Source organism: Equus quagga, chromosome 5 (genome assembly GCF_021613505.1).
Source record: "Equus quagga isolate Etosha38 chromosome 5, UCLA_HA_Equagga_1.0, whole genome shotgun sequence".
In the NCBI taxonomy this organism is placed as follows: domain Eukaryota; kingdom Metazoa; phylum Chordata; class Mammalia; order Perissodactyla; family Equidae; genus Equus; species Equus quagga.
The window spans coordinates 52356611-52383181 of record NC_060271.1 but is presented as its reverse complement, the minus strand read 5'-3'; the positions used below and the strand labels follow the sequence as shown (position 1 = coordinate 52383181).

Sequence of the window (26571 nt, the reverse complement as noted above, 5' to 3'; positions counted from 1 at the left end):
GAGGATAAAAACCCACCAGCCTCCCAGGACGGTTGTAAGAATTAAATGAAGAATTGTGAGTACAGCCCGGAGCCCAGCACAGATTCAGAGCTCAGTATCCTCTGATGGTCTTATCTACCCTTCCAACCAGAAGTTAGAACCAGGGGCGTTGTAACAATGTCCATGCCCACAATGAGGTCACATTGCTCAGGCACTTTGTGCTTGAGGAGTGAGTGTGAAGGAATCAGTCTGGGTCTGTGACTGGCGAGGCTTCGGATAGGTGGAAGATAGATGCCAGGCGGGATGGCAAAAACAGGGAAGGTCTGATTCCCCGGGAGCCCAGCAAGGTGTATGGTGGGAGCCCTGGGGACCGAGCCACGTGTTGGCAAAGGACCATTGCCTCAGGGGTCAGGAAGCCTGGCGTCTGGTCCCAGCCTCACTGTGACCAGCCATGTGCCCTCAGCTCCCAGTAAAGTCTCTGCAAGATCATGTTCTCATTCACAAATCAGGAGGTTGCACTGGATGACCCCTTGGGCCTCTGAAGTTCTAAGAACCAAACCCCGAGAGTCCCAGCTTGAGTGGGGAGTGCGATGTGGGGAGGAAGTAATTCCTGAGAGATGGAAGGAGAAGCCGGGGCCCAGGGCCTGGGGGAGGAAAGAGGATGTGCCTGGGGGAGGGAGGGGCGGGAGGCACACGGAAGGGAGGGTGCGAAGAGAAACTTCCTTCCTAGTTTGCCCAGCTGCAGCCACCTGAAGGCAAATTCCAGGGGGCAAGAGAGCCTCACGTTGCCTCAAGCCTGAATTGGACAGAATTCTGCAAGGGGCTCCCAAGTTCGGTGAGTGCTTAAGCCTGGTGTAGCTAAAGCCGGGAAGAACTGAAGTCTGGGAAGTTACCGGAAAACGAGAGGGGCCGCAGGGAGCATACGTCCAGGCCACTGTCACAGAGAGGGCTATTTTTGTGCTGAAAAAGGCAAAGGACAATGTTCTTCTGGTCCCTGTGGTGTGTGGTCCCTGCAGAGCCCCAGCCCCGGCGTCCCTGAGGCTTGGTTAAACACGTGCTCAGAGACCGCTAAAGGTTGAATCATAACTAGTCTTTAAACAACAACAACAAAAAGGTGGGCTTCTTGAGAAATATTCCTATGATGGATTCAGTTGGCCTTTTCTTTCCCATGAAGAAGGGCAGACATGACGTGCTAATGAATGCACAGCCACTCTCCAACAGCCTGAGTCCAAAGGGCTCGAACATTGTTGTTAGCGACACTTTACCCTTAAATGTCACAGAGAAAGTCATGTGTAGATGCTACAAGGGATCTTTGGGGATGAAAAAGGGCAAAAGTAAGATTTCCTCCTAATCAAATGGAAACCAGTTTCAGGCTGGGCAGCGTGCCCCATCCTGGAGCTTCAATGGTGAAAGGCCCCCGGAAGGGGGTCCTGTCTGGGGGGTAGGGGTAGGATGAGGAAGGGGAGCCCCGGGCAGTGCTTCCAGCAGGCCACTGACGGGACACAGGGAACCCTAGGAGCGGAAACCAGACCCAAAGGTAAAGGGAATGAGGGGGGATCTTCCTGACCCTTGGTTACCGCAGCCTACCCTGGACTGACCCTAATTCCGGAGTAATAGCTCATCGTTTATGTTGTATTGTACACATATTGGTTCATCAGTCCCGCCAAAGAGTCCCATCTTTATTATCCGGACTTCTTGACAAGGAAGCGGAGACACGGAGAGGCTAGGGGCCCTGTCCATGTCTGCAGTGGCAGAAGCAGGCCTGGCTCCAGACCCTCTGCTTTTCCTACCATGCTAGACCCTGTCCTTCAAGGTAGCCAGGCTGGAGCAGGCCACCAGGGGCCTGGCAGCAGCCGGCGGAGGAAAGAGCCGCGCTTCTGGCTGCAGACTCTCTCCTTCCCTCTTGGCCCTCAGCAGTAAGGAAGCCCCCTGCAAGGGGTCTGTGGTGAACTGGAGTGTAGACAGTCAGGATTGTCCAGAGGAGAAGCCTCCACACCTATCTACTGAGTTCAAACTTTGTTGTCACGCATACCAAAGGGGGGGCCTATCAGGGTGGCAGCTGTGGACAGGGCTGCAGTAAACCTGGGCTGGGGGTGGGGAGGGGGCAGGCAGCATGTCAAAAAGCAAATAAATCTTCATCTTCGCTGAGCATCTGCCTGCACTGAGCACTTTCTCCAGCGAATTACAGAAAGGCTTTGTTGATGAGGCGCAAAGAAAGACAGAGAAGGAGGCCTCAGTCTGCCCTGCAGGGTGAACCTTCACAGGCAGGAAGGCTTTCTAGCCCACCAGGATGGGGAGTGACAGCAGGTGCGGCCAGGGACACTGCAGCACCAGGTGTGGGGCCCCGCCCCTGCCTAGGGCTCCTCGCTCACTGGGGGGATGGGAGGGTGGGGGATGGGGATGCGTGTATATTCTTTCATCTATCTACCTGTCATTTATCTATTTATCTATCTGTCATCTATCTATCTATCTATCTATCATCTATCTCTATCTGCAGTGGGCACCCCTCTCCAGCTTTTCCTCTGTCCCTATTCCCTCTAGAGCACCAAGTCCTATATTTATTAACACTTCAGACTAATATGTCACAAGCAATTCTACCTCAAAGTGTCTAAGACAAGATCCTATTATCACTTTTTATAACATGTCCATACAAGTCCCTCTGTCCATTCCCACTTTTAGCATTCAGGAACAGGCATTTTCTGCCTCCCACCTGACGTGGCCTCCAGCCTCTACCTCAGGCCTTGGGGGACTTCCCCCACCCCCTGCCCCCTGGAAGGCCAGATATGCCCTCCCTGATGGATGTTCAGTCCCTTCATGGTAGCATCACATTCCTAACTGTCCCCTTACTTGCTGTCACCCAGTCCTGGATGTTTGGATGAAACCGCCTGGGCTGTCTGTCCAGCGTGCAGGGCTCCCCTCTGACTCGGTCTCTGCAGTCTCCTGAGCTCCTGGCTCGTATGCCCTGCACTCGGGGCATTTCTCAGTCGGCTGCCTGCCTTGGTTTCACACCTCGTCTCCTCTGCCCGGCCACTCTCTAGCCATCTTGTCATCCAGGACCCGATCTCCCCCGGGAAGAAGCTTTTGTTGGTGCTACAGCCAGCGCCACTGCTCCCTCCCTTGGCACTTGTTCTCCAGAGCTCCATTAGCTCTTGGTACCTATGGTCCGATTCACCGTCTGCACTGCCAGTCGAGCACTGTCTGATCTAGCTAATCAGATGTATGGTTCCATCAGGCAGACGGATAGTTTACCGTATTTTTCTATGGCTATCTCACATGTGTGTATGTCTTACTTAACTAACTGGTCTATGAGTTCCTCCAGGCTATACTTTCTAAAGCTAGCACAAATGTGAAAAATAACAATAAAAATAATATAATAGCTAGGTAAACTGTGGTACATTCAATCAATGGACTATCATTCAGTGCCCAAAAGAAATGAGCTATGAAGCCGTGAAAAGACATGGAGGCACCTCAAATGCGTATTATTAAGTGAAAGAAGCCAGTCTGAAAAGACTACATAGTGTATGATGCCAATTATATGATATTCTGGAAAAGGCAAAACTATGGAGATGGTGAAACAATGAGTGCTTGCCAGCTGTGGGGGAAGGAAGGCATGACTAGGCAGAGTGTAGAGGATTTTTAGGGTAATGACACCGCTCTGTACGGCACTATACTGGTGGATTCATGTTATTACACACTTATCAAAACCCTTAGAATGTGCCAAGAGTGAACCATAATGTAAACTGCAGACTTTGGGTGGTAATGATGTGTCACTGTAGGATCATCAGTTGTAACAAAGGTACCACTCTGGTTGCTATGACAGTGGGGGAGGCTGTGCCTCTTGGGGGTAGAGGTGTATGGGAAAGTCTCTGTACCTTCTGTGCACTTTTGCTATGAACCTAAAACTGCTCTAAAAATAAAGTCTATTCTTTAAAATTATATAACAGCTGATACATAGTGAGCACTTTCCTATGTCCTCATATAAAGCACTCTGCATGTATTATCTCATTTGATCCCAACAATGACTCTGCAAGGTGAATACCATCATTAGTCTTATTTTACAAATACAGAAACTGGGACTCAGAGAGGTTTAGAAACTTGTTCAAGGTTGCACAGAAAGTACCATCTCCACAGGCTAGAAAAAGTGGCCTTCTTTTCAAAAAAAAGCATCTGGATCAGGGTTGAGATGGCAGAAGATTCTGGAAGCATTTGCTGCTGCTCTCTGTGGGTGACAAGTGGCCGACTGTGCTGTCTCGGTGAGACGCAGCTGAGGTTTATTACAGAAGTCTGAAAGTATCTGTTCCTCTCGTCGCTAAACAAACCGTGAGTCACTGACTGCAACCTGATGGAGAGAGATCACCAGGCACCTCTCCACAAACACGTGTTTCCTCGAGCCGTGGCTGTGGTTCACTTTGAGCAGGGAGCTGCAATTCTCTCCCCACCAGACCTAAACTGCACCTTCTTGTGCCGTCTGTCTGCTTCTCCGTGGTGGTTTAGGGTCAACAGCTGCTTAGGTGGTTGACCCAACTCCTGATTGTTCTTGAGAGGTGTTTCATCTGGTACGTTTGGCACTTGAATTTTCTCTCCAGTTGTTCTGGAAAGTTCTTTTCCAGTTTTTTTAGTTATTAAAAGGTAGTTAGTGAAGTTGACCATCTTTCCATTTTGCTGGAATGCGGGATCTAGCCAGCCCCAGGCCGAGAAGGGCGTGACCGGGAGTGTTGAGTGAGGCTTGTCTGGCCTGAGCTTCTCACTTCTCAGAGGAGACCCAGGCCCCAGCGAGGCTTTCCGACTTGCATGAGCCGCACAGTAGGGACCGAGACACCTTTAGAACCCAGGGATTCAAACTCGCAGACCACGCTCTGAATTCTCTGCATCTGCCACACTCTGTCCTCTACCGTGCGAGTTCAAACCCTCAGCCCTGTGGCTACACCTGCGCAGCCTGGCAGTGCGGCTGGCGCCTGCCCCTGCCGCCGCGTCTCGGGGTCCTGCTGCCCCGTTGCCCGGCCCCAGCGGCCGGGTCTGACCCCTCGGCCTGGCGCGCCCCCCGCCCCCCCGCCTGCAGGCCACGGCGCGGAGGAGCCACGCTCCCCGCGGACCGCCACTGTGGACACTGCGCGGCGCGCTGCCTGTCCGCACGCTGCTCCTCTCTGCCTCTCCACCACCAACCCAGGGGAGGGGTGGCTCTGCTTAGGGGAGAAAAGCGCTGCTGCAAAGGGTCAGCGCGAACCTAGCTGAGCCGGCCCGGAAAGCGGCCATCGCTTGATGGGAAACTTTCTTCTCGTGAGAAGCCAGGCAGCAGGAGGGAGCTGGCCCCGGAGCCCTGGAGGGGACTGCAGTGTCAGCTGAGCAGCGGGCCGGCCGGCACCCCTAGTCCCCAGGGGTGGTGTGGTCTCAGATGAATCTCAGGGAATTGTCCGCTGCCCTCAGGGAGCCTGGGCTCGCCCTTGGCCGCGCTGGAAGACGCTGCTCACCCGCTTCAGGAACTTGGTTTGGGTTGGCGTCCCGGTGCCGCTAGCTCCTCCTCCGGCCCTTTCCCCAGCATCTCAAGGGTGGGGGCCCCAGAAGCCCGGCTTCAGTTTGAGTCTCTCCATCTCTCCAAAAATACAAATTCTTGCAAGGCCCCTGCTGCCCATGTCCCTGTTTCTTTGTCACCAAGGTTTGCTACAGGACTGCTGCCGATGGCCGCTACCCTTCTGTCACTATGGGTGTTCCCCGGGGCTCCTGCCAGCCCAGCGACTCCTTCACTCTCCTTTTCTCCAGCTCTCACCTTCCCGGAGACGCCCGGCCTAGGACCAAACGCGGCGCAGCCTCACCACCTCTAGACCCACAAATTTGCCCTGAGTTGCCTTTAAATACTTCTTTAATTAAAAAGGCTGCGGGGTGTGTTATAGAGTGTGTGTATGTGTGTGTACAGTGTGTGTGTGTGTGACATTGTTCACAGAGTGTGTGCACGTGTGTGTGTGTGTGTGTTGGGGGGTGGGAGGTGAGTCTATAGGGGATGTGAGCCTGGTGTGGCAGCCTCCCAGGAAGTGGGTTTCTGTAACTGAGAGCCGCTTCCCTCTGGAACCTGAGACTTGTCTGCTGGAAAGGTGCAGTGGCCTGAGGCCTAGGAAGATACAGTGTCAAGTTGAATATGCTCTGGGGTAGCCAATCGCGTGGAAGCAGATGCGGTTTCCGTGAATGAATGAAACCAGATCCCGACAAGACGACCTCCATGAGACAGGCTGCAGAGGAGCAAAATGAGTTGGCTTTAAAAAAAAGGCAAAATTGTCCTGAGTTTGCGGCCCTCCTGCCAAGGCAATGGGGAAATGTCTGAACCTTAGTTTTTTTCAATTCAAGTTTTAGGTGGTACTTTCATCATCCAAAAACATAATGTCATCAGCAACCAGACCCCACTGTTAAATGGCAGGAATAACCATGCAGTGAGGGTCGGTCAGGTGATGGGCGAGAGGGTACTTTGCTTATGGCTATTTACCTTTTTTCTTTTTTGTGACGTCCATTTGTAGAGATTCCTCTTGATTTCCAAATGGAGGGTCTACAAATACCAAATCTATTCTTAGTGACTAACAGCAGAAAAATCTGGCTGCTGAAACTCACCTGTTTGGGGAGTGACAGGACCAGCCTTGAGGAAAGCTCAGGTAAAACCCAGCTTCTTCACGCAAATCTAGCCGGCTTAGGGCTTAGGAGACGGTCTCGTGACATTAGGACCAGGGCTGCAAATTGAAGTTTTAAGTTCTGTCCTTTGTGGAAATCTTAATATTTAGCGAAAGTCTCTGGGATTATATGATCAAAGAAGAGAATCTTTTTGCTTTTATTATGGCTACAGGAATTGTGACATGAAAATTTCTCTTGCCCTTTAGCATGGTCCTATGTGGGCAGAAAAACTCATCTTAGTCTGATCTCTATCTTCTCTAACTTAAAAAAACTTAGCCTTTGTTCTAAAGTTGTATTGCATTTTGACTAAGTATTTGATAAATAATGTTTTCTATAGCATATCCCATTTATTTTCTGAAAACTTTAGCATATACATTAAAAAATCAATTAAATATGTTTTTGTGTAAGTATATAATTAAATATTTGGAAATATGTATAAGTCATAAAAATAACCAATATAATTGTCTTCATAAATTTTCTGCCACATTTTCCTTGAAGGGCTCTTAAAAATGAATACCATGTTTTAATTCAATAAGGGAATAAATATAGAGTGCATTTTAATAAAATAAATCTCTGTGATCCATAATAATGTATTTTTTTAAAACAACTTCCCAAACCTACTTTACATGAATTTTATGCTTGTAAAAATATCGTAATGACATGGACAGTCTAGTCCTTTTTCCTTCTCATTAAAAAAAAAAAAAATCTACCTTACCATTGTAATTAAAACTCCTAGGAAGCAAAAATCAGGTAGTTACAGAAAATTATTGCCACAGAAAGAATGACTAACACTTTTAAGGACAAAAAAAAAATCGAACGACAATGAATTGTATGAAAATTGTATGTGCAATGGAACGAATATCTGTGTCCCCCTAAAAGTCATATGTTGAAATCTTAATCCACAACGGGATGGTGTTTGAAGTGGGGTCAGTGGGAGGTGATTAGGTCATAAAGGGGGAGGCTTCATGAACGAGGTTAGCGCCTTTATGAAAGAGACCCCAGAGAGCTCCTTGGTCCCTTCCACCACCAGAGGACACAGGGGAAGACAGCTGTCTATGAACCAGGAAGTGGGCTCTCACCAGACACCGCATCTGCTGGCACTTTGATCTTAGACTTGCAGCCTCCAGCATTATGAGAAAGAAATTTCTGTTGTTTATAAGCCACTCAGTCTATCATGCTTTGTTTTAGCAGCCTGAACGGACTAAGACAGCACTCTAATTTCACATCTTTCCATAACATCATACAAATAGAGGTGGGTGGTGAGCACTAGTGTATTTGTTGGGTTGTGAGAGGAGAGAAATCCAAGTCCACATTCTCTGGAATTACTTTTTGAGACAGCTTTGTCTTTTCAAAAAGGTTGGAAAATTATCTTATGTAAGGTGACATCAGATGGCATCATCCCCGATCTCTCCGTCCTCAGAAATGGACCTGGAAGTTTCCTCTAATGAGATAATGGAACACAACGATCAGCGCGGCCCTGCCTGTGTGCTATAGCGGTGGTGTGGGCTGTGGCAGAGGCCTGTAGGCCCTGTGGGGTTTGCTGCCGCCAGCCCCGGCCTGTGCAGGGCAGGGAGGAGCTTCTGGTGGAGCTGGTTTCACCAGAGTCCCAGATCTCTGCAAATCTGCTGAAGTCTTGGTCAGCTGCCTCTTTTACTGCAGAAAGTGACACTGCATATGGAAAGAGGCCAGCTGGAAGCAGTAGTCCGGTAGGAGTCAGAAGACCCGGTTTCTAGTCCCTTTTCCAGCATTTAATTATTCATGTGACTTCGGCCAAGAACTTAACTTCTTGGGAATCGTGGTTTTTTAATCTGTAAAATGAGGTGATAAGTGTAGGTGGTCCCTGAGGGTCTTTCCAGTGGTAAAATCCTATTCTAATTTTAAAAAACCAAAATCTGAAATTATGTGACAAACAGAATGCATCCAGTTGCGGGGCAATCTCTAACTGGACAGTAAGTTCTAAGCCATTAATTTACATTTATGTTAAACTTGTTAGGTGTTAACTTCCCTATCCTGAGGCGAAAGTTGGAAGTCAAGGAATTAATGCAAGGATGCAAAAGTTGTACAAAATAGGTAAAAGAGTCAGGAATGCAGCCCAGATGTTAGGATCAGGGGCACTGCCCTCCATGTTTTTGGGATAAATATGTGTTTTCATTGTACAATTCGTTGTAACCTTATAGTTAGAAAGGAAGTAGATTGTTTTCTTATTATTTCACAAGTCTGTTTTCTCAGAACCACTGTCTTCACCAAAGAATTTCTCTCTTTAAAAAAAACGCAGCTTTAAAAGAATTATACACTATGACCAAGTGGGACTTATTCCTGGAATGCAAATGTTATTCAATATATGAAAATCAATCAATAGAATATGCCCTATTAACAGAACGAAGGAAAAAACCTATTTGATCCTTTCAACTGATGCAGAAAAAGCATCTGACAAAATTTAACATACTTTCATCGTAAAAAACACTCAACAAACTAGGAATAGAAATACACTACTTCAACATAATAAAGGCCACAAATGAAAAGCCCACAGCCGATAAAGGGTTAATATCCAGAATATATAAAGAACTCCTATAATTCGACCAAACAGCCCCCAAAAAACTCAGTTAAAACATGAGCAAAGTTCTTGAATAGACATATCTCCAAAAGAGATAAACAAATGACCAGTAGGCACATGATAAGATGCTCAGCGTCATTAATCATTGAGGAAATACAAATCAAAATCACAATTAGATACTACTTCACACCAATCAGGATCACTGCTATTAAAAAAAAAGACAGGAGCCAGTCCTGATGGCCTGGTGGTCAAAGTTTAGTGCACTCCACTTTGGCGGCCTGGGTTCGGTTCCCAGGCGTAGAACCACACCATTCATCTGTCAGTAGCCATGCTGTGGCAGCAGCTCACATAAAAAGTCCAGAAGGGGGGCCAGTGCAGTGGCATAGTGGTTAAGTTTGTGCACTCTGCTTAGGCGGCCCAGGATTTCGAGGGTTTGGATCCTGGGGACAGACCTACACACAACTCATCAAACCATGCTGTGGAGGCATCCCACATACAGAACAGAGGAAGATTGGCACAGATGTTAGCTCAGGGACAATCTTCCTCAAGCAAAAAAAAAAAAAAAAAAAGAGGAAGATTGGCAACAGATGCTAGCTCAGAGTGAATCTTAAAAAAAAACCCAGAAAATGACAAGTGTTGGGGACAATATGGAGAAATTGGAACCCTTGTGCATTGTCAGTGGGAACGTGAAATGGTGCAACCACTACGGAAAATATGGTGCAGTATGATGATTCCTCAAAAAATTAAAAATAGAATTAAAATATGATCCAGCAATTTCATTTCTGGATATATACACAAAAGAATTGAAAGCAGGATCTCAAAGAGATACCTGTATATTCACGTTCATAACAGCACTGTTCATGATAGTGAAAAGGTGGAAATAACCCACACATCCATAGCCAGATGAACGGATAAACAAAAGGTGGTGTATACGCACAATGGGGTATTATTCAGTCTTAAAAAGGAAGGAAACTCTGACACATGCTACAACATGGGTGAACCTTGAGGACGTTATACTAAATGACATAAGCCAGACACAAAAGCCCAAATACTGTGTGAGTGTACCTATCTGAGGTACCAGAGTAGTCAAATTCATAGAGACAGAAAGTAGAGAGGTGGTTCCCAGGGGCTGGGGGAGGGGCTGAGTTAGTGTTTATTGGGGACAGAGTTTCAGTTTTGCAAGATGAAAAGAGTTCCTGAAGACCGGTTGCACAACAACTCAAATGTACTTAACGCTACTGAGCTGTACGCTCAAAAAAGGGTTAGGATGGTAAATTTTCTATTATGTATATTTTAACCCAATTTTTAAAAATGTGACTTTAAACGTGTATGGAATATACTAGATTTTTAAACATGAAGAATCAGTCACCCAGATTTTATTTTTTGTATATTTCCTCCCAGTCTCTTTCCCTGTCTGCATATAACTTTAGAGTTATAATCATAAGATATCTACAATGTAAATGTCACTTTTTTCACTCAACAGTTCGCCAGAATTTATTTCTGTGCGTGTTTTTAGTGGTTGAGTGCCAGGATGGGGTTCTGTCTGGTGGAGCTTGGGACGGGAGATCGTGGAGACGCAGCTGGGAGAAGACAGGAGCCAGAGCGCCAGGTACCCAGAAGGAAGAGGAGGAGAAAATGCCTGAGGGAACAGTCTGAACACTCAGTCGAGAGGAGCTGGAAGTGGACATCAAGGTGGATGCCCAGATCCGAGGCTCAGAAGGAGCGCTGGGTGGGACTGGACGGGAAACAGGCTGACTGAGCAGGGACGCTTTCCCAGGCTCAGGAGACAGTCTGTGCTGGGGTGGAGAACGCTACAGTCCAGGTCTATTCGGAGAGAGTGCAGCTTTCATTTACTCCAGGTCCTTAGCTATTTATCTTCAGCTCTAGCCCAGGGCCAGTAAGAGAGGAAATGGAACCTTATGATCAGAAAGAATTACGTAGAGTGAGGGCTTCCGGGATCTGCCCCAGATTGGGCCTCACTGCCTTCTAGTAGCGTGTTGGAAGGCCTTTCAAACCTCTAGGTTCATAGCTATAAAATGAGAAGAGTAAAGTGCATCGAACACAGTACAGACTCGCTAAACTGATGGATGACCCTGGAGTGTCCAGCACCCCAGAGGGGCAGCCGTATAGTCTAGTGCGGTGGTTCTCAGGCTTTGGCTTGCATTGGAATCACAAGCGGGCTGTGGAAATGCAGAGTGCCATCCGGCCCTGCCCTCCCTGCCTTGGTTTCTGATTCAGCAGGTCTGGGGTAGGCTGGGAATCTGCATTTCCAGCGAGTTCCCAGGTGACGTCAGCGCTGTTGGTCCAGGACTTTGAAGGCCTTGTGTGAAGGCGCTATGTGTTCTTTATCTTTGTGTGCAACACAGCAGCCTGGACAGAGTAGGCGCTCAATAAATATTTGCTAAATCCCAGTAATTAGATGAGAGTGAGGTACTGCGGGAAGTGGAGGCAGGATGGAACAGTGGTGAGCAGGGGCAGGGGAAAAGCCAGATGCCCACCACTGTCTTGGCACCGGCACTTCAAACTTTAATATCCTGCCCCCTTATAAAATGGAGGACGATAACTTCTCCCCCACAGAGTTGTTTGGGGAAAAACTGAAAAGTGGTGTACATGGTACTTAGCACATAGCTTAGCTCAGAGTAACCCTTCCATGAACGTTACCCTGAAAGGCAAGGAAGGAGCCTGACGAACAGCGAGGTAGGCTCACCAAGACACGGCCACTTTGCAGTTCTGCCTAGGCCAGGTTACTCCCCAAGTCGCTGAACAAATGGGTGTGGTGGAGAAAGCGTGGAGTCCACCTTCCTCCCAAAGAAACTGAATGCTGGCTATGGTGAAAAATCCTTACGCAACAGTGTGCTAAAACAGTGGTCCTCTGGGGCCCCGAGTGATGTTTATCTCAAAGACCAGCATTTCATTATGAACTGGGGTGACTGTTTCAGGCAAGGGGCTCCCACCCACGGCCCCTGTCACATGGGCTCTCAAGGTTGCAGCAGCAGCACTAAGATGACGGGCATCCAAAACCAGTGAGGGGAGAATGAGCATGCGGGCCCCCCGGCCGCCGGCTGCTGCCCAGAAAATGTCACGTCTCACTAGCAAATCTAGATCGGCGTCTTGAGAGGGATTGTGCCTGATTTTAGACCTCCTACTTAACAAAAATTCAGCTCCTGTATAAGACCCTGGTCCTCCTCCTAACCCACTTCCACCAGCAGACTCCCTAGGCTGCCAAAGAAGTTTTTGAGAAAGAAAGTTGTGTCTGTGTGTGTCTTGAGTTTTTAGGGACTCTTTGGAATTCAAAGTGAGGGAAACGGAAATGGCCTCGGGGAACTTATGCGTGCTCTAGAGTCTAGGAGCCGGTGATAAGAGAAATCTGTGCAGGGCACCGGAGCTGTCACGGGAAGGGAGCCTGAAGCGCAGGAGGCCGTGGCTGTGGGAGGAAGACGGAAAGGTGGCCTCTGAAGTGTGGTTCGGTGCCCAAGACGTGAAGGCACTGGAAGGCCAGCACAGCACAAGTGTGGGGAGTAGCTGAGGAATCCTGTGACTAGGATTGGTCACAAAACCCAGATGGTAGACTGCAGTCCAAAGGCTGAGCGGAATGAGCAGGAATGTTGTTTGGATGCTATTATCTGATCTCTTGAAGTCCAAACTTCAAGAATATATCCCTTTTAAAGAATTAGACTTGTCCTACAGCTAGAAAGTAGAAGAGAGCGACTGGGAGTTGCCGGAAAGGAGGAAGGAAGGGGGCATATTTCAGAGACCTCAAATGTAGAGAGTTAAGTCATACAGGATCAGCTAGCTGGGGAAGTGCTGGCTTGCAGCCGTTCACACATTAACATGATTTCACTCAATCAGACATTTTTCCTCCATACCCCAAGCTAAGTGTAGTCAGCTCCCTAGGAGTGTGGTCCTCACTATGGGTGGAAGGCAAAACAATTTTAGAAGGTATATTTTAATTTTAATATTTCACAACATTGGAAAAATATGATGAACCTATCAGTCACATAATTCCACTGATATTTAGGTTCGACAAATACCACAAATGTGCAGAAATTATTTGCATCATGGGAAACACTGACCAGAAATGGCAGAACCAAGGGAACTTTGAGGCGTGAGGTAGTTTAGGGTCTGTGTTTGGCTTGGGTTGCAGACAGTGGAGGGTTCAGAGCATCGTGGAGGACTGAGAGGGAGAGGAAAGCCGGAGCGAGGAGGAATGTTTCCTAAAGACAGTTCTCAACATGCCTTTCCTTCTTTCCTCCTTCTGGGGGTTGCACTTCCCAATATCTAAACTACTAGCTAAGTCATTCTGTAATTCAGTGAAATTATATGTTCAGCAGAATTTTTGTAACTTACTATATTCCCTTCCTGTAAATCCTAAACTATGATGACAGAAAGCAGATGAGTGGTTGCCAATTCATAAATTAGTTTTGCCTCTTCTTGAACTTCATGTAAATGGAAATACACAGTATATATACTTTCATGTTTAGTTTCTTTTCCTCAACACAGTTCTTTTGAGATTCATTCTTGCTGTTGCATGAATCAGTAATTCATTCTTTTTTTTTTTTTTTGGAAGATTGGCCCTGAACTAACACATGTTGCCAATCTTCCTCTTTTTTCCTCCCTTAAGCCCCAGTACAGTACCTGTGGCACAATGTTGGCTTGTTCCCAAGCACTCAGTATTTCCCCAGTGAGTATGATAGCTACAGGATTTTTGTAGATGTCCTTTGTGAGTTAAGGAAGTTCCCATGTACTCTTGGTTTGCTAAGAATTTTTATGCCGAGTGGTGTTAGATTTTGTTCAGTGTCTTTTCTGCTCGTAATGGATGATCATCTTGTTCTCCTCTAGCCTGGTTAAGATGACACATTACCTAGATTGATTTGCTGATACTAAACCCTGAGAACAAACCCCACTTGATCACAATCAATTTCCTTTTCATATATTGCTGAATTTGGTTCACTGGTACTTTTGAAATGAGTTTTGCATCTGAATTCACATGGACATCGGTCTATAACTTTCTTTTCACATAACCTCTGCATCAGGTTTTGGTATCAGGGTTACACTGGCCCGTACAGAGTTGGGAAATGTTTCTTTCTCTTCTGTGTTCTGAAACTTTCTGTAAGATTGACAAGATTTTTAATTAACTGTTCAACAGAATTCATCAGTGAAATTATCTGAGCCTGGAAGTTTTCTGTGGGCAAGATTTTTGTTATGAATTCCAACTGCTGAATTCTTAAGTAATAGTAATAGCACTATTCAGATTTTTCTATTTCTTCATATGTCAGTTATTTTAAGTTGTATTTTCAAGGAATTTGACTATTTCATCCATGTTATCAAATTTATTGGCATAGAGCTGTTTATAATATTCCTTTATTATCCTTCAAACGCCTGCAGGATCTGTAATGACAGCATTTCTGAAGTTCATGATTTGTGTTCTGTATGACTTCATCATGATCATTCTTGGTAGGGGCTTATCAAACTGACTAAGATTTTTAAAAACTGTGGCTGTGTGTATTTTCATTAGTGTTTTTATGTTATCAATTTCATTGACGTACTCTTTTATCTTTAGCATTTCCTTCCTTCTACTGACTTTGGCTTATTTGCTTTTCCTTTTATGGCGCCCTAAAGTCAAAGCCTGGATCCTGGACTCAAGGCCTTTCTTCTTTTCTTATATAAACGCTTAACACTATACATTTCCCTCTAAGCACTGCGTTAGCTGCCTCCCCAAAATTAGATATGTTATATTTTAGTCATTATTCGGTTCAAAGTATTTTCTAATTTCCCTGTGATTTCTTCCTTGACACGCGGGTTATATAGAAGTGTGTCATTAAGTTTCCAAGTATTGGGGATTTTTCTAGGTATCTCATTTTTGTTGATTTCTAATTTAATTCTGTTATGGTTAGAGAAAATAATTTTAATCTTTTGAAAGTTTCTGAGACTTATTGTATAACCTTAGCTTCATGAACATTCTGCACGCGCTTTAAAAGATTGTGTATTCTGCAGTTGTTGTCAGTTTCAGTCAAGTTCATTGATATTCTTGTTCATATCTGTTGTAGCTTAGCTGTTCTATTAGTTTCCGAGACAGTGGTGTTAAAATTTCCAAATGTGATCATGCATTTTCTATTTCTCTGCTTAGTTCTATCACATATTTTGGTGCTATTTTATTAGATGCATACACATTTATGAAACGTACCCCTGATAATCCTATGTTAAAGTCTATTTTGTCTGCTGTTCATACAGCGGCACAGCTTCTGTAAGCTTGGCGTGGAACATCTTCTTCCATCCTTTTACTTTCAGCCTGTTAGTGTCTTCAGCGCATTTCTAGTAGATGCCATATAGTTGCATCTTGCTTTATTACGTCTGACAATCTCTGCCTTTTCGTTGAATTGCATTTCTAGTGGATAGCATACAGTTATATCTTGCTTTTTTAGCATTCTGACATTCTCTTCTTTTTAATTAGACTGCTTAGTTCAACTATATTAAGGGCAGTTAGTTACATGGTAGGACTTAAGTTTACCATTTGGCTATTTATTTTCTATTTGTTCCATCTGGTTTTTGTTTCTGTGTTTCTTCTTTTCTGCCTTCTTTTGGGTTAATTGAATATTTTTTCATCTTCAATTTTAATTCCTCTATTGGCTTTTTAATTATCTCTTGGTAGTCACTCTAGAGAACACAGTATACATCCTTAGCTTATCGTGATCTATATAAAGCTAATATTGTCATAAATTATGAGAAATTTTGAATATAATTCCGCTTGCCCCCCTTCCTTTGTGCTTTTGTTGTCATATATTCTACAGCTACAGAAAATAAAAACCTCACAATGCCGTGTTATAATTTTTGTTTTAAACAGGTTTTGTTTTTTTTAAAAGAAATTAAGAGGGAGATGGCCAGCCTGGTGGCACAGTGATTAAGTTTATGCACTCTGCTTTGGCGGCCCAGGGCTCACAGGTTCAGATCCCAGATGCCGACCTAGCACCGCTTGTCAAGCCACACTCTGGTGGCATCCCACGTAAAATAGAGGAAGACTGGCACAGACGTTAGCTCAGTGACAATCTCCCTCAAACAAAAAGAGGAAGATTGGCAACAGATGTTAACTCAGGGCCGATCTTCCTCACCAAAAAAAAAGAAAAGAAAAGAAAAGACATTAAGAGAGGTAAAGGTAGCCTTTTTCTCTAATTTACCCACATATATACCATTTCCAGTGTTCTTCTTTCTTTCCTATGGATCTGATTCCATCTAGTATCATTTCCATTAGCCTAAAGGACTTCTTTTGGCATTTCTTGTAGTACAAGTCTACTGGCAACAAATTCTCTCAGATTACATTCATGTGGAAATGGTTTTTATCTCAGTCTAATTTGTAAAATAAACCTTTTGCTAGATATAGAATGTTGAGTTCACAGTTATCTTTTTTTCTTTCAGCATTTATAAAGCGCTGTTTCATTCTCATGTGGTCTTTGCTGTTTCTGATGAAAAGTCATCAACATGTAATAAATCCTTTTAGGTAGCTGCTTTTAACATTTTCTCTTTATCTTCAGTTTTCAGCAGTTTGACTATGATATGCCTACATGTGGTTTTTTTTTTTGTTTTTTGGGGGGTTTTTTTTGGTGTGTGTGTTTATTCTGCTTCGGTTTCAGTAAGATTCTTGGAACTCTAAGTTGATGTTTTTCATCAAATTTGAGATATTTTCAGCCATTATGTCTTCAGATGTTTTTCCTGCCCCATTTCCTCTCTCCTCTCCTTTTGAGGCTCCAGTTAAATTCATGTTAGATTGCTTGATTATATCCCAGAGATCACCAAGATTTGGTCCATTTTTCCCCATCTTTTATATTCCTGTTGTTTAGATTGGATAAGTATTATTTATCAGTCTATAATCTGCCGCTAATAGCATCCACTGAATTTTTCATCTTAGATGCTGTAGTTTTTGGTTCTAGAATTTTCGTTTTATCTTTTTTAGCTTGCATTTTCCTGCTGAGATTCTCTGTCAGTTCCCTAGTCCATATCATCTTCTCTGAGGTCCCCGGACATCTTTAGATGAACCGCTTTGAAGCCGTAACTCCAATGTCTGCGTCGTCTCAGCTTCTCTTCCTGTTGACTGCTTTTGCTCTTGACTGTGGTTCACATCTTTCTGTTTCTTCATATGTGAGTAATTTTAAAAAATTTTATACTGGACATTGTAGAGGATGCATTGTAAAGATTCTGCATTCTTTGCTCTTGCTCTAAAGAGCGTTGGTTTTGTTCTAACAGGTAATTGAGCTAGTGGCTGATCCCCTTGAATTTGTTGAGACTTGGTTTTATGCTCTGTTCGAGTAGATCTATTACGGCTTCTCCCTTAGTACTAGGGTGCCTCATTCAGTCCTGGGACACAGAGTTCACTCCTAAGGCATGGCCTTCCTGGGGCTTCAGGGGAAAGCTCAAGGTGCTTACCAAACCTAACTTGCCAGGACTCAGACCCTGAATTCTGCCTCTTCTAAGCTACAGCTTCTGGTCCGTTCTTTCAACCACCCAGCTTTCTACTGGACTCTCGGGAGATGCCCACAGACATGGACAGTTCTGCGGTCAGCCAAGCATTTGAGAGGAGTTTATGTGCAGAATTTAGGGCTGACCTGTCTGTGGCTCCTTCCTTTCCAGGGTTCCTCCTTCAATTCTAGCTACTCTGGAAGCCCTGATGTGTCAGGTTAACATGTAACCAAGACTGTGACTTCCTCCCACTCGTGGCTTATGGACTGGGAGTGCCCCTGCAAAGAATCTTTACAAACACGGCTCTCACCAAGTGTGGCTCACTTCTTTCAAAACTCAAATCCCCTCCAGTTTTCTTTAATATTTTGTTCAGAGTTTATCATTGTTAACTGCAGGAGCCTTAGTCCAATATGAGCTACTCTACCATTAACCGGATTGCTGACTTTTTACAGCATGCCATCATGCAAATGTACACTCCAAAAATCCTCACCGAACAAAATAGCATGCAATTTACAGAAAATCACTTTACATGTACTTTTCAAAAACAATTGTATTCCCAAAATTTAGGTGTACATCTTGTCATTTAAAAAGCGATTCGGGTTTTCCTATAAAACTATCTGAGAATGCAGTCAAAGATATATAGATAAAAATACACAAAGATGTTTGTATTATATTTCCATTACTGCATGACAAGTTACCACAAATTTAGTCAACTATACAACACTCATTTGTTGCCTCCCAATTTCTGTATGTCACAAGTCTGGGTGTACTGTCCCAGGTCCTCTGCCCAGGGTCTCACATGGCTTCAGTCAGAGCGTTGGCCGGGCTTCAGTTCTCATCGGAGCCTCATGGTCTCCTTTGAAGCCGATTCAGGTCAGTCCTGTGGAATAGAACTGATGGCAGCTTTTATCTGCTTCAAGGCCAACAGGAAAGTATCTTTCTGACACTTCACCTTGTTTAGAAGGGTCACCTGATTGGGTCAGGCTCACCCAGGACGACATCCCTCTTAGTTAACTCAGAGTCAACTGATGGGTGCCCTAACTGGTAGGTCCTGTCCACGTTCAAGGGAGAAGATTATACATGCTGTGTCCACATGGGGGTGGGGATCTTGGAGGCCGTCTGGAATCCCGCCTACCACAATGTTCATTGCAGCATTGTTTGTAGTAGCAAAGAACTGGAAACAACCTAAATGTTCATTCACTGGGAGCTGGTTAAATAAGTTAAAAATTTTAATAATTTTATACTAAACTTACTAAGGCAAAAAGGATTTTTAAGAAATAAGTGAAAAATTGCTCTCAAAGATTATTAGGGTTAGTATAATTCTAATCATGTAAAAAATACATATATATATATCTATACACACACTAGTTATGATATACATCTTATGCTAGTATTTAATATGCAGAGGCCCGAAGTCTATCATTCTGTACTTCTCCATGGCTGGGCCCAGTTTAGCTCACATATCCTCATTTCTGCTAATGGCAGAAGACAAACCCGTCTATTTTAAATGTGTGAAATTCAAGGTTTGAATTCTCTCTCTCCTTGTTTTCTCCCTGCTTCTCCCGGGGTTGACGAAGTTCCCGGCACGTGGTGTGTGACCTGGGCGTCCAAGGAGGGCTCAAGGTGCTGGTGGGCCCTGGCCACCTCGGCTGGTCCGGCTCGGCACTCCTGGGCTCGGCCTCATCCTGCACTGGCACCCACAGCCTCCCACTCAGGCCCCTCCGGGCTGCAGGAGCCGCCCCCTCAGCTTGTCCATCGCTCTCTCTGAGGAAAGAGTCTGCGAGGCTGAAAGCCCTGTTCAGGCGAAACCTTAGCAAGTGCGATGTCGGATACTGGACGTTCCTCTGAAGCTGGCAACCCCCGGGTCCCGCCCTCCCACCCCCACCCCAGGAACCACACCTTAGTCCCCTGACGCGTGTCTGAGTTTGCATCCCGCCATCAGGGGAGCACAGCTTGCTTGGAGGCATGCCACCCGGCCCTGCTCGTCCTGTGGCGCTGCAGAACTGGCTTTCTTTTCGGAGAGAAAACACTGTTGTCCCATGCGTGTTCTTCCCTGTTCCGTGGATTTGGCCATAAACAGCATGGTTTCAGCCATGGAAAGAAAGAAGACCCCCTAAATGAGAGCGAGCACTGTTGACTCCGAGCTGGCGGCAGCGAGGGGGCGACCTGCAGACTCGAAGGCCGGCAGCGGACTGGGGAGCTTTACGGTGGGAAAGGGGGAGGCCCAGGTGGGCCTGCGTGGAGGCTGGGCCGGGGGCTCACTGTGCGACTGGCGAGGGTGCAGGTCTGGCTTTCTCTGGCTGGTCCCGAGTTGGAAGCAGAGGCAAAAATTAGGGAAGCTGTCAGTTATTATCAAGTCCTGGCCACTCGGGGCGGGTTGTTAGAGCGTGTGTTTGGCTTCGCAGACTGGTTACTAGAGATGGTGGGCTGGCTGGTGGGCTGGCTGGCGCAGGCTGTGGGCAGAGTTCTAGTTTTATGCACAGGCTGGCCACGGTCTGATCGTACATTCAGTCTTCCACAGCCTTACTCTTTTACCCAAAGGCTTACTTCTCAGAACAAAGCCTGGCTCATGCAAAATCAAACCATCTTACTTGTTTTGACTTCACAAAATCTGCTTGTCAGCATCAGTCAAGACCACTCAGGGAAACGGAAACGACACCAGCTATTTCAGACCCAGGGGATGCAAACGTAACACGGGGAATTGGTTATGTGGGTGTTGGAAGGCTGAGAAAGCAAAAGGAGACGCTGAGTCCAAACCCTCAAGAGCAGCTGCCACCGCTGAGACTGAGGGGTCCATGAGAGGTGGGGGCCACGGAAGCTGCCGCCCAGGCTCTGGCGGGGCAGGTCTAGGCGGCTGATATTCAGGGCACGAGGAAGGATGTGACCTGAGAGTGAGGGAACGTGGCACAGCTGTCTTGGCAGCTCTGAGCAGACCCAGCAGGGCTGGTGCGGGCGGAGCTGAGAGCAGCCCGAGGCTGGAGCCCTGTCCTCTGCTACTGGGCAAGGCTGATGTCACCAACAGAACAGAAGTCCCTTCTCCCTCCTCCCACCAGCCAGCTCCCTCCGGAAACTTCCGTTGGCAGGAACCATCTGGAAACCCATGCAGAGGGAGTTTGGAGAATGCAGTTTGCCAAGTCCCAGCTGCAGCATCAGAGAGGGAAAGCTGCGCTTGGCACTGAGGGGCTCTTGGTAAAGGAACCCTCATGGTAGCCAAGAGGGCAGCTTAGACTGCAATGACCGCGAAGGCCTCCAGAAGAACATGTGCAAGGAGGCAGGGGAAGCATCCTCTTACGGCACCAAAACCCTCCTGTCACATTAGCATATGTGTGAGCTGTCTGTGCATACTGAGATGTCTATACACATGGAAAGCCATGGAAGGATATACACATCGTGCTGAGGGTGTCTCCTTATGGACAGCAGAGAAGAAAAAACCGAAGTAATGTAGCCAATATCACTCTGTATTGGTTTTTTTTCACAAGCATACTACTCTTACAACTTTTTAGAAACTTAGTAGTGCATGTGGAGCTGCCCTGTGCCACGTGCTGGCAGTGGGCCCCAGGCTGCCAGGGCGAGAGCAGCTGGAAACCTTTGTGCGTCATTCGAACCAGCGCTCCCAGTGTGCCTGCCTCCTGGCTCAGCCGTGCGCGCATCTCAGTGTGAGAAGGAACGACCGGGGCCAGGAGCAAACCTCAGGCCAGTGTTCTGCAGAAGCCCAACTGTGCAGTGGTCAGAACATCCCAGAACATCCCCAGGAGCTGTGCGTCTGCTGACGGCCGGGGAAAACGGTGCATGTTCCGAGGGTCTGTTTCATGCAAAAGATATTCCGTTTGAAAGGGAAGGCTGCGGGAAACTTGGTTTTTCTTCTTTCAGGTCTCCTCATCTGTGAGCTGTTCCCATCCCGCCCCCGTTCTGTCCATCAGAGCCTCCTGCAGGGCTCTCTATTTCATCTCCCTGAATGAACTAAAGTCATGAGGTACGTAGGACTTGCCGGGGAAGTTCTTCTCCAACTGGAATTGGAGTGTTGTGAGCCTCCCCAGGAGTTTGATTATAAATGTACATGCTGGGGCTGCACCCACAGAGACCCCATATAGGAGGGCTGGGTGGACCCAGGAGCCAGCACTTCAAACACCCTATTATAAGGCAAATGTCCAGCACTCACAATTCTTCAAAACTTCAGAGAGAAAATGAAAATCTAATTCAGGGATCACATATTCCGACAGAGGGCCAACATGGTTATAACAGCCGTCTCAACTGCACTGCTCGTTTTTCATTTTGAAAATAGAGATTATTTAATGTATTTTCCCCCTGAAACTTAAGACTTGTCAATATATTTGAGCTAACTGAAGAAACTGCCACCTTGGTTTATGGTGGCTCGTGTCACTGTGGTCACACCCACCTTCCCAGGCAGGGCTGCGTCGGCTCCGCATGTCACGTGGGGGGCTGTTCTAGATGTGGGTGGCTGTGAGAGGAAGCGTTGTGCAAGGAAGCCTTTCCAATTATGTCATCCTGAAAAGTGAATGTGCTCACCTTTTATCTGCATTTCACGTTTTTTCCCTCCTGCTGACACTCATGGAAGTTTGTCTGTTGAATTACAGCCTTTTATCCTGCGGTTAATTTTCGCCTTTCACCCACATTGAAGTCGTTCCCTTGAGTTGCCCTGAATTATTGCCTCTTTCATCTCGGCTGCCAACGATGGTGGATGCACGAGCCTGTAGTGTTCATGGCCGGCTACGTGGGGGTGTGATGAAGTCCTGCCCGTGGAGCACTATTGTTTTGCACAGTTTGAGGGTCTGCAACATCCTAGGAGACCTGAGAAGCCACGTGTGCTCTCGAGGAAGGGATGCTGGTAGAAAGAGGCAAGGATTCAGGAAACAGGGGGTGTTGCTTAAGACAATACAACCTGGCTTTGGTTTCAGTTCTGGTCAACTTGCTGATCTGCACTATGAGGAAGCCCCAAACCTAGACTGCTGTGGCAAATTGTTAATTGAGAAGATGCTACAGAATCAGCAGAGAATATCACCGAGTACCAGCTCCGTGCTGTCTCGGGTGAGCTTTGACCTCAGGGATACAGAAGTTCTTGACATCGTCTTTGTCCTACAAATATGGAATGTATACTTAAAACCAAGCTGTCCATATATGAAAATAATAATATGAAGTATTACATAATTAAGTGTAGACAAGATGATTTGAAGTGCCATGGAACATAGAGTGGAAAAGCTCATTGTGGGCTAGGGAGGGACGACCTCCTGGAGATGGAGGGAATTCATGATGGGAAGGGAGCATGTGAAACCGTGGACTGACCACAGACAAAACAGGGAACAGGCAGAAAACAGGGAGTTGGTGATAAAGATGGTGAATTCACCTTGAGTCACACTGAGTCTGGGATGCTGGACAAACAGCCCCTGTGGGGCAAAATTGCTCCCCCCTCCCTGCATTTAGAGTAACTGAGTTAAACACAAAAGAAACTTGCAAATGGCAGCTTAAACAAGTGAGGGGTTTATCTTTTCACAAAACAAAGAATCCAAATGTCAGAAGTCCAGGACTGCTGTTCAAGAACATCTCTTGCTCCACTGTTCTGCTCTCATGGTCACAAGATGGCTGCTCAAACGCCAGCGTCACATCCACAGAGCAGGTGGAACAAGAGGGAAGGCAAAGACAAAAGGCACATGCCAGCAGAATCCATTCATTTTTATCAGGAAAAACTATGGCTTTCCCTGAAGCCCGCCACCACCAGGGTCTTCTATGTCATCGGAACTTGGTGCCCTTGTCAACCTCACTGCAGCAATGCTGGGGAAGGGAGTGTTTTCACAGCTCTAAACAGACATGAAGCTCTGTTGGCAAAGAAGGAGAAACCCATATCAGATGACCAACTGGCAGAGTCCCACTGAACAGCCACCCACTTGCCACTTCACTTTACCAAGTGAATACTTCGTGTCGGGCACTGGGCCAGGGACTGAGAGTGGAAAGATAAGAATACCCATGACTGTCTGTTGTGCATCCAATGTGGCCTGAGCGCTGTACTCAAAACCCCCCTCGCCTTAAATCGTGCACCATCTACCTTTATTTACACAATAACATTTTATCCTTACAACAAAAAAGCAAAATGAGAGTCCAGGTTCACTTGTCACATTCCTCCGGTAGGTGGTAGGGATAGAGGGGAGAATAAACAGTTACTGTAATTTGTGATAAATACCGTCTAGGCTCAGGAAGTAGTTGGGAAAGGAAGGATTCGGCGCCTCCTTTGCCCAGGATGTTGTGGGATGACCTTCAGTCTTCCAGGGTGAGCGGAGGGACCCGTGGGGGCCAGGCGAAGAAGACATCCCGATTCTGTGCCGAGGGAGCAGGGGCGCCAAGGCATCACGGCATAGGAAGTGCTCTTTATCCCACAGCTGCATGTGTTCGTTGTGACTGCATGAACACAGACAGGAGGAGGGCCCAGGAAATCACTTCCAGAGACCAGGGGACCATCCAGTTTGCTCTTTCCAGGCAGGAACCAACGAGGCCGTGATCCACAGCAGTGTGAGTGATGACGGAGACGAGGAAAGAGGGTCTCAGTGAGGACTGTGTGTGCGTTCGGGGAGGAGTTAGGGGGCAAGGACATGAACTCCTTTCCCAGGTCTCTAACGCCAGTGACTGGAAGAATAGTAACATCTCTAAGTAACCAGAGGGGAAGCAGAGTTTGTGTTGGAAAGAAGATAATGAAATCCATTTTTTGACGCTTTGAGTTTGGACGACCTGTGTAACTAGGGTGTGAAGGGCCTGGGCAAATTTTGTGTGTGTGTAGAGTCCTTCTCCTCAATTTCTTTGTTGTCGCATGTACCACTCCTGTCTAATTTCATGAATCCCTCAGTGCCACGGTGTCCCAGGGCCTGTAGGTATTGAGCGACATGCACCTTCTTGCCCCTGCAGCTCCCTCACACCGTTTATTTCACGCTGATTCCCTGGTGACCAGGACACTGCATCGTGACCCTGCCGACGGCCCATGATGCTGGCTCCTGGGACCTCTCACAAGATCTACCGCATTTTGTCAATGATGGCCACCCGGGTTTGCAGGAAAGGGTGAGTGATCGTTCCTTTTCTTGTCATGTTGAACTCACCGCTGGGTATTTTATAACATAAATGTGGAGCAACACATCTCCCAACCGAGTCTTGTCTTGGACTCTCCAGGCCATCACTGCTGTGTTTCTAGAACAGGGTCTCCTTGGGTGTTGACCACACCCCTGCCTTCCATGCCAGCTTCCAGTGGGGACTGTGGGATGCTCTCTGACATCGTCCAGACACTACTTTAACCACAGACGCATTTGGAGCTGAATGATTCTTGTTCCTGCGTGTAAAAAGAGAGATGTTTTTAAATCATTTATTCTAGAATAGGAATAAATGTTAATAGTCTAAGTCCCAGGATTTTTGCCTTGTTCCTCTGAGGCATTTTAAAAAACACATTTGCATTTAACTTGAGCTCACTCCTGAATATTCAACTAATCATTTTCTAAATGCCAGAGAGAGGAGTGTAAATACAGTCATATTCCTTGTCACCAACATCAGTGAATTCAGAACCCCAGTGAACTGTTTCTATTCTGCTCACCTTTCCTCTCAGAGGCTGTTAGGAGACAGTGGACTCTGAGCGCTGCCGGAGGGGCCTCCCGGGGAGCGTGGGGGGACCTCATGGCTCTCAGATTATCTGCCATCCTGTGCTTTCGTTTTCCGTCTCTCACCTGCAGGGTCACATCCACGTTGGCCGATCCCGGCTGAAACCCCAGCCTGTGCCCACTGCTGACTTCTGGTCCCGCTGGAGTGAATAAAGGCTTTGTTTGTATGCACGTATGTTGGCTTCCCCCTCTCTCTTCTTTTTATTAAGAACTCTGTCTTTTAGAGATTTTACTTCAACGATCTAGACAGGACACTCTTCCAGTCTGTCTCCAATAAACGAAGGGTAAATACGCAGTCATGCCATGCTTTGGCACGGTTGCTGCTTTTCTTTTGTATAAACCGAAATACAGCGTGCCAGTCTTCCAGCCAGTGGGAAAATGTCTGTCTGGATAGAAATAGTCTTTGGTTTCCGATGAAGGAAATTTGAGTGAGGACAAGGGACATATTCTCTAGATGTCGTTTCCGCTTTGTTGGGATCACTTTGAACAGGGCAGTGCCTGGAAGCTCGGAAAACAAGATCCTGTGGTCTTTGGCTTCAAAAATCAGGAAAACTGACTCAGGATCCTGAACGCCAACACCAGAAGCATTTCCTGAGCCCGTGAGTGGCCCCCGAGCTGGCAGTGGGGGCGTGTGGCTGCTGTGGATGGAAGGAACCCTCTGCGCCTTGTGGCTGCCAGCTTTGCCTCACGGCTTTGCAGGCCAGTGCCCCCAGACCCACGTGCAGCCCTCTCCTTGAACACATAATTCAAACGTCTCCTAAGCACTTTGCTTTGAAAATGTTCTCCATTAACTATCCTGCAAACTTGATAGATTCATGGGCAATGGGCCTTACACCGTTCATTTTTATGCAATCTCGCTCTGTCACTATTGAAAAGAAAGGCAGCTAACTAAAATGTGACCGTTTATGTTCGAACGTTTTTCTAGGATCCTGAATGGAACCCTGGAAGTCATCCTTGCTACCCTGCCTTTTTGGGGTTTCCCCAGAGTGGAGTCTCAGAGGAGTCTAGGGCAAGTAGTTTCTTTTCAAGGCAGTTCCAGGAAAGGACCAGGGGAATGGGGCAGGGAAGAGAAGGAAGCCAACAAAGGATACACACCATGGACTGAAGGTTTGGTCCCCCCAAATTCATATGTGGAAGCTTTAACCCCAGTGTGGTGGTACCTGGAGGTGGGCCTTTGAGAGGTGCTTAGGTCATGAGGGTGGACCCTTGAATGGGACTAATGCCCTTAGAAGGAGAGACTTCAGAGAGCTGTGTGGAGACACAGCAAGAAGGTAGCCTTCTACAAGCCAGGAG

At 46.6% G+C, this 26571-nt stretch overlaps 1 long non-coding RNA gene across 1 annotated transcript; it reads left to right on the top strand.

The window, feature by feature from the left end:
- Window positions 1-734: 734 nt before the first annotated feature.
- On the top strand, window positions 735-25438 carry LOC124239141 (uncharacterized). The gene is made up of 3 exons (XR_006888555.1): window positions 735-814; window positions 24542-24691; window positions 25351-25438. It is a non-coding gene; the product is annotated as an uncharacterized LOC124239141 (long non-coding RNA).
- The last annotated feature ends 1133 nt before the right edge of the window (window positions 25439-26571 follow it).